Source organism: Dermacentor variabilis, chromosome 4, assembly GCF_050947875.1.
Source record: "Dermacentor variabilis isolate Ectoservices chromosome 4, ASM5094787v1, whole genome shotgun sequence".
Classification (NCBI taxonomy): Eukaryota; Metazoa; Arthropoda; class Arachnida; order Ixodida; family Ixodidae; genus Dermacentor; species Dermacentor variabilis.
Window position 1 is genome coordinate 110363680 of NC_134571.1, and position 9069 is coordinate 110372748.

At 42.3% G+C, this 9069-nt stretch overlaps 1 long non-coding RNA gene across 2 annotated transcripts; it reads right to left on the minus strand.

Moving 5' to 3' along the window:
* Window positions 1-905: 905 nt before the first annotated feature.
* LOC142579618 (uncharacterized) lies at window positions 906-8567 on the minus strand. Of its 2 annotated transcripts, none has more exons than XR_012827429.1 (4): window positions 8174-8567; window positions 7031-7180; window positions 3810-3954; window positions 906-1015 (listed from the first exon to the last, which is right to left on the minus strand). It is a non-coding gene; the product is annotated as an uncharacterized LOC142579618 (long non-coding RNA). The 2 variants fall into 2 exon arrangements; XR_012827428.1 differs by having other exon boundaries at window positions 7076-7180; window positions 8174-8566.
* Between the last annotated feature and the right edge of the window lie 502 nt (window positions 8568-9069).

Genomic DNA, 9069 nt, shown 5'->3' on the forward strand with positions numbered 1-9069 from the left:
CAATTGGTCCCCTGAGTTACTAACCAAGGCAATATCATCAGCGAATCGCAAGTTCCTAACCCTACTAAAAAATCCTATTTGTTTTCAAACAGGTTTCATCAAATAGGGTTATGGAACGGGACCCCGTTTGATCCTGTTCAGTCCTGACCTGTTTAAATCCTGTTTATTCCTGTTTAAACCTGACCCGTTTAAATCCTGTTTAAACCTGACCCGTTTAAATCCTGTTTAATCCTGACCCGTTTAAATCCTGTTCAATCCTGACCTGTTTAATCCCGTCCTATCTAACCCAGACCTGTTTGCCCCTGTTCAGACCTATATTTTACTACATTCATACCAGGTCCTTTCAGAATGGATTGATGTTGCTTAATATAATTTACTCTTTAAACCTATTTTGTACACTTGTGTATTTGCGATCAGCATTGAAGAGAAGTAGATCTGCATTATGTTTGCAACAAGAATGCCACTTTCACATGTAGGTTTGCCTGGTACATTGCTTGATACGAAGATGAACACAATTTTCGGCATAAATTGATTAGCACTACCAACACTGATGTGATACATCATGAACAAGTTTTGTATGACCCACGAGTACGTTCTCTATGTATGACCTACAAGAAAATGCACCCTGAAGAAGACTGTACCTCATTTTCCTATTTACTACAAGTATGCAAATGTAATTCTTGCAAGTTTAGTATATGTTCGATCACTTGTACTCGTCCTTTTTGCTGTAATGGTTTGTTGACAAATCCACAGTAAAGCGTAATTTTGGGGTGAAAAATGTCAGGCAAAGTATTGGAATGTACTTGTAAGTGAAAAAGACAAGTATATTTTACGTAGGTATTTCTGTACACCCACTTGAGCTTTCATTAAGCCTGAAGTCCTCCGGCTTAAGTAAAAGCATGTCATAAATGTCCCAAGCACTGTTTATTGGACCTTCTAACGGTATTTCGATGCATCCAGTCTGCCGAGAGAAGACCGCTGGAGTGGGTTGCTTGGGTGAGAGCGAGCAGGGCACCTGAAAAAGTAAAGCCAATAATTTATCTTGACTCATGCAACAGGTTGGCACATAGGCAAATTTGCCTATGTTCCCACAGATAAGAAAGGTTCAGCATTCCGGTCATAGGAGATAATGAATAAATCTTATTGAAAAATATGTGGTTTCATGCAATGCCTATGTTTCAAGGGAACATGGATTACTGTGGGAGAATAAGCTGTCATAATTAGCAGGCGATTGAAGCAAGTGTTATAGGAAAAAGATGGACACATCGTTTGATTTACAATAATTACTAGTATTGAAGCAACAGAATAAAAACAAGAAATACCTTTAAAAACAACACCGACAGGTTGAGATAATAAATTATTCCGAAACTAAACCCTTCTGCCAGCAAAATACCGTAGTGTACTGGCTTTGACATTGCGCTGCTCAGGCAGAGGGCATGGGATTGAATCCCGGCCACAATGGCTGCATTTAGATGGCAGAGAAATGCCAAAACCCCTATGTTAGGTCTATTGGGTACATGTTAAAGGAGACTAGGGATCCCGCCAACTTGAAGTTATAAAAACCGGAGTATATTTCGAGATAAGCAAACTCACAAAAGTAGAAGGCCCTGGCCATGCGAAGACCATATAAAGCCTTTTAAGGTAGGTGCCAGCAGCCGCAAAATTTCTTGTAAAAGCGAAATATAGCAGAAGCGTTATTTTTCCGTAGATCACTTTTGCAAGGTATTTTACAATTTGACACCTGACATGTTGGGCATCTACGGGCAACAGCAATTCTTGCACAGATCATAGCAAACACTGTTGCACCTAGGTATACATAGACACATAGGTATAGGTACAGTCACCGACTGATTTTCCGGACTCCGAAAATTCGAACATGATTACTCGGTCTGCTTCACGGCACCACCATTCTCCCCATGGACCATAATGTATAACAACTTCCGAAAGTTCGGACGCCTTGCAACCTCTTGTCTGATTTTTCGGACACTCCTTGAGCCAACTTGATCGAGAGCACCATGCACCGACTCTGACCGTTGCATGGTTCTACTTGCTGAACGCCATTTTTGTTTTGAACGGAGCCACCTTGCTGCCCCACGAAGTGGTGCTACTGCAAATCCCTGCTCATCATCATCGTTTCTGCCTGGTTTGTAGCTACAGCAGTTCCGGTCTCAGCTTAGTATGCCATGTTAAGACAATCCAGCAGCTGATTTGTTTGTTTCTTCGTGCACGACGCTGCAAGTAGGCCAGGTTTTTTGTTTGTGCAACTGATGTCGGCGTGACGATGTTTGACGAAGCAAGATGGGCCAATTCATTTCACTAATATCTAGAATAGCTACCTGTAAGCACCACCTACCTTTCAACAAGATTTGCAAAGCAAAAAACCTCATCCTGAAAAGTCTGGACATGAAGACATCGGTAGCATCATCAGCGTGGGGCCTCAAGATAATTCGGCAAGCCAGGAAATTGCTGACAGCATGAGTGCAAGCATGCCAACAGGAAATCAGTGGCTGAATAATGCACCTTCTACCAATTGGTAGACAGTGCATTTTCGCAAAGCCCTAACTACAGCAGATCATTGTTCAGGAGTTCCCGAATGCACAACTCCATGCCATTTTCACGCCGACTCTAGGGAAGCACCTCTGCACAGTTGCAAGAAAAAAAGCTAGATGCCCCAAGAGAAATGAGCCCACTCAAGCCATCGAAGTTATGTTTACCTTGTCTTCCTACAACTACTCGAAACCTAGGACTGCTGTTTTGCACAAGGGAACAAACGTCAACATTGGTGCCTCGCCCAACACAAGTGGTCTGCGCCGTAGAAGGTGCCATCAGTCAGCCCACAGATGAGGCCCACATCAGTGCTGTCAGTGTGCTGTACAAATTGCAGAAGCACAGCCTACAAGCTTGTCTGCCTTAGTGTGATCGCACCAATGAACGAAAACCAACGAATCAAGTTTGTTTCGTGCCGAGAACAGTTGCCTCATGCTGGATTTTCCTACAATTCTTTCTAAGCACAGATAATGCTTGGTTTGTTGTGTAGGCATGTAAATAATGAAAAGGCCTGCATCACTATCTCTGAAAAAACTCATGTAACAAAGCTTGTACAGTACAGAGGTGCAGTGTCTATCACATACCATTTCGTACAGCAGAGGCTACATCGGATAAACCGACCAATGTATAAATGACTGGCAGCGTGACGAAGCAAACTTGATGCGCGGGTCAGTTAGCAGTGGTAGTGCACTGCTCTCGGCGCACATGCACCTATGTTTGAAAGCTGCTTGATCGTGACAAAATATAAAAACAAAAGCGCTGGAGAGATATCTGATGCTTTTCTTATATGTATGACGAGGAACCTAGCACTAGCTCCCCATGCAGAGAATTACTAGACAGTGAGACTGCTTCTTATCATTGTAAAACAAGTGTCACGCTCACCATGTGATGCGTCCTTTTCGTTTCCGTGCGAACAGCATGTATTCAGATCTATTCTCCCCCTTTCACCTTTTGCACAATATCACTGTGCGAGCAATAATACTGAACTGTTAGTAGCAGTCTGTCAGGTTGCCTCCTTTCTTTCCTTGTGAATTGTGTGCTAAATAAGGCTTTTTTTGGTGAAAGAGTGCTAGTTTAACGCATAAGCTAGCGCCATGGCACATTGCAATAAAGGAGTTATAATTCTCTAAAAATATGTCCATGCAGAACAGTGCCAAAAGAACACCTTAAAGAAAGAACATGAGTGTATCTATCATAAAGACCAATCCTTGTCTTTCTTCCTTAACATAATTTTCAATACCGATATTGAAGTACAAGCTCACCATATTATATCACCTTGTCAAGGAAGCAAGGCACAATGGTGCCCAACTGTCGCGGGACCAACTTGGATGTGGAGATCAGCGCAGATCAGCAACATAGCATGGTCTGCTTACACTTCTTCTCCAGGTCCAGCCATACCTATAGCAGCTATAAAACAAGTGAGCTTAGAATCACAAGCGAAACAATATAAAAAGTGACACTAAACAAAGCAACTTTCGTTAAGCATAAATAGGATCGAAATGCTGACATTATGCCCATAAGTAACTTCACTTTGAGCAACAAAGCATCCAATTTAAGAAAGATTATATGTATGAGCTATCTATGTGAGAAAGATTAATCGAACACCCTCTATTTGCCATACTCCTCCCCTTATGCATGGATGTCTCACTGACTGAGTGAGCTGGGCTGATCCCAGGTATAGTGTAATTAAAGGTTGTCACTTGGTGGGCCAATCCCGACACCATTGCATGACTTGTACAATAATTTTAATGTGTATTGTAATGCTGGCCATCCTGCAGGCACTGCAACATTATAGCACCCATAAGTCTAATGGTATTACCTGATAAGGTTAACTAATAAGTGTCCCCAGAAGCATAACTCGGCATGTATACTCGGAGGCCATTATTATTAGAGAAGCAACAGCAGAGGTGAAGCTTTATCCTGTGCCGTATGCAAAATGGCCGAGCACGCCCAGCTTTTTGGTTACATTCCCACTTGTGACCACTGCAGCAGGCTGACTGACATGCGTAACCAGCAGTTTGTAGGACCACATTTTCATAACCTGCAATTTTTTTTACATCTGAAGAGATCAGCCTTAAGCTCCATGATGCGCTGCACTCGAGAAGCATTATAAACTGGCAACATTTAAATGCTATGCTGCATGGTTTGTTGCATGCTTTAGGAATTTACTTATTTATTATACACATAGCTCATAGGCTCCAGTTGGAGTATTGCATGAGGTGGCAAGAAAACATCATCATCAGCCTGGTTACGCCCACTGCAGGGCAAAGGCCTCTACCATACTACTCCAACAAGACCGGTCATGTACTAATTGTCACCATGCCGTCCCTGCAAACTTTTTAAGCTCATCCGCCCACCTAACTTTCTGCCGCCCCCTGCTACGCTTCCCTTCCCTTGGAATCCAGTCCGTAACCCTTAATGACCATCGGTTATCTTCCCTCCTCATTACATGTCCTGCCCATGCCCATTTCTTTTTCTTGATTTCAACTAAGATGTCATTAACTCGCGTTTGTTCCCTCACCCAATCTGCTCTTTTCTTATCCCTTAATGTTACACCTATCATTCTTCTCTCCATAGCTCGTTGCGTCGTCCTCAATTTGAGTAGAACCCTTTTCGTAAGCCTCCAGGTTTCTGCCCCGTAGAAACCTGGAGGCTTACAAATTCTGAACTAACAAGGAGAACATTCAACAAAACAAGTCAGACCAAAGAAGAAAAAATAACATACTCTCATAATGGGACTACGTATCTGGCAGCTAGCTTATAAAAAAGACAATTAGGAATGTTTTACTACTGGTAGCGCTTTAGGGGCAGGAATGTAGAATTCCAAGCTTCATACACTTTTAAGCCACCTTTCGTGGCTTTTTGTTTTGAAGTTCTATTCTCTGTACTATTATAGAAATGAATACCCCCCTCCAAAATAAAACGAAGAAAAACATGTAATGCACACTAATGTAACACAATAATGTAATGCACAACAGTGAATACTTAGAAAAATGTAATTAAGAACATGGAGTCTATGTGGGCACAGATGTTAGAACTCTACATGAAAGCATAATAATAAAGGTGGGCGAAGCATTTATGCTTTTGTCGGGCAACCTGCAGCAAGACATACAGGTAAAAGGATATGCATGCCTCACAACACAGTCCCTAAAAATATCTGTCACAATACAGTGAGTAGGTATATCATGCATATCTACAATAGCCCCTAATTATATTTAACTCAGAGGGGGCTACCTATGTAACTTGATCAAACTGCAGGTGGGCCAAATTCTAAATATACGATTCAAGTAGACAGAAAATGGACGTTATGAAAATGTATCTACAGCAAAAGTGTTGTACATTATTGTTGTACATTATGTCATACCTGCCAACCTGTGAACATAATATTTTGTAAAAATGCTGCAGACACTAAATTCTTTGTTGGGGACATAGCACACATTATTTTAAAGCTTGCTCTCAGCACCCCCATTGTTGCATACACACACACATTATTAATAAAGGGAAAATCACACATCTACCCGCTCGTAGCAATTGCTACAAAAGAAACCCGTACGGATTCCTCGAAAGGAAAGCCTCACATATGAAAAAAAGAAATCGTCCAGGTCTGGGAGTCAAACCCGGGACCACCGCCTTTCCGGGACAGTCGCTTTACAATCTAAGATAACCAGGCGGCTAGCAGATGGCCGGGCGAAGTCGAATTTGTCGACAACATGAAGCAAAGGCAAGGGTCTGACGTAATAGTTCTGCGGAAACGCGCAAGGTGTAGAGAAGTAATTAATAAAGGGGAAAAAAATATTACGTCAAACCCTTGCCTTCGCTTCGTGTTGTCAACTAATTCGACTTCGCCCTGGCATCTGCTAGCCACCTGGTTATCTCAGATGGTAGAGTGGCTGCCTCGGAAAGGCGGTAGTCCCGGGTTCGAGTCCCGGACCAGGACGAATTTTTCTTCAACTGTGCGGCTTTCCTTTTGAGGAACACATACGGGTTTCATTTGTAGCAAATGGTGCGAGCGGGTGGACGTCTGATTTTCCCTTTATTAATTACTTCTCTCCACCTCGTGTGTTTGCGCAGAACTATTACGTCACACACACATTATCAACCATTATTTAACTTGTCGTGCAGCACAAAAAGCAGCAGCGAGCTTGAAACCAGTAACTGACAACATTGTTTTTTTTTAGATTACAGAGCTTTACGCTGCTTCAGGAATTTATCTGACCAAACTTCCCAAAAGCAAGTGCCCCTCTGATGTTCTCGTTAGAGATATTGCATTGCTAATAATAAAGCAGTACAAGTACCATTGCAATTAATTTTTTACATGCATTTTAACAATGTCATGCCGTCAATCTCTCAACAGCTTTAAAACATCTTAACCAACACAACTTCGTTGTCTTTCTAAAGTGACATTCATAAAATTGTAAAATGAGCCCACATTTGTAAACCCACGAAAAATTCAGGAGAGTTTCCAAACATGGATGATACTAACAAAATCTGCAGCTCGTGTAAGTGGCAGCAACTGCTTTGCACACACCTTGTCACAGCATGCACATCCGGTACTTTTCCGTGCTGTTGAGGCTGCAGAAGTGCCGCAGGTGCATATGTGGAGGTGCCTCTGGTTCACAAAATCTTGCCATCCCTAAACAATAATAAATGCTCAATTTATTGTAATCCCTGCTGAAACTGTAAACTTGTGATATAAAAAGATCACGTCATATTTTGATAAAAGTCTCATACAACCAGTTACATGAAGCTGCAACTGGTTGTGCAAATATCTGATTGTAACATCACAGGCGGTTAAATAACACGTAAATCGAACTGTAGCAAACATGAATCTACTATGAAAAGCTTCACACAAACGTACAGCTGTATAACGTGAAATGTGAATTGTACTATCAAAAAATTCCGTAGGACATGAAAAGCGTTCCAAAACCTAATTTGTTTATGCGGCGCAACAAAGCACTGCTCCCAAAGGACGATGCGCTCAAAATTTCAACAGACCACCTCTATTTCTGGAGAGACAATACAGAAAAGAGAAAGATTTTTCCATTAAAAAGAAGCATTGCTTATGTAATTTCGGCTTCTCTGCAAGATCGGAACCCTTTACAAGTACACGAAAACACACAGGACACTAATACACGTCATCTGACGACACTCTATAAACAGAAGAATTTCCATACAAGCTAAAAATCTGGCCATGCGTCAACGAAGGAATCGGGTGCTATCTCGCGCAGCTGTTAGCTGTGAAGACCGACACATCGACGTACTACTTCTAGAAATGCCTATACCATTTCTCAATGAAAAATTATGTACACAAACAGTAACTTTCTTTCCTTGAATTTTTGTGCCCATTTAGATCAAAGAACCACCCGCGCTAGCGTGCTTCATAGGTGAAAGTAAATAAACCACAGATAGAGCTGTTGGTAACATGAATACGTTTTAGGGCAATTTCCATGGAACTTTCTGCTAAATGTGCACTGCGACATGAAGAACAACCATTTGAAAAGCACATTTATAATTCTTGCTGCTTTACAAATCCGGATTCGGTTGTTGTACGGATCTTGCGATACGTACAACAACGCACACTTCACGAACCATAGACAGGAAGAATGCGCGAAAGCGCCGGACTTACCTTTCTCGGCGTACTCGGAAAACGCTCCTTTTAGTGTCACAGGTGCCGCGGAATCGACTGCACCAACGGTCCTTCCGGCGCACACACTGTTGAATTGCGGATCAACTACAGGACGTAAGAGCACAACTTTCACCAAATTCTTCCGTACAGTGCGATACGATGCGACAGTGCCAGAGGATGAGATCCTTTTCATGAGCCCGGAACAAAGGAAGCGCGAAGGGTCATATCTTCGGCATCGGCGCACCACACGAAGGATACTGCGGGCTACATTACGCGGTCACAGGGGTTTTGTGATTCTCAATGCATACAAGATGCACCACAATTTTTCTCGGCACAGCGTACACACGATTAAACAACTACATCGGACGGCGTCGATACACAGCAAGCACTCACATGTAGCGACAAACTGAAGACGGCAAAATAATATCACCTGTAACTTTACCGGCGCTACCTGTGGTGCCATCTGTAGGCCGCCACCGAAAGCGACCGCGCTTTCGGTGATCTCATGGATGGTGACGGCGTTGTATATCGATGTTATGCGAGTCGTACAGCTTCTTGTACGACGTGTTTCAGCAACGTTGCTTTTAATAGAGAGGACAGCAATCTGCGTATACGCCGTATAGACGTCTCACCCACTTGAAAAACACAACAGGAAATTTTCAGTCTGTCGTATTTTGGGACGTCGTGACTGTCGTTCTGTTCTCTGTAGTGTGACGTCCTGTAGTCGAAAATTCTGTAGTTCCTGATAAATATTTGATTAAAAATTGACAGAGACCAATTTAAGGATATGTAAAATTATTAATACAAAAAAAAATAAAAAAAATAAAAGTAGACAAAAAAACGCATCCGCTGGGAATCGAACTTCGGATCTACCGGTCCCGAGACAAGCATCTTAC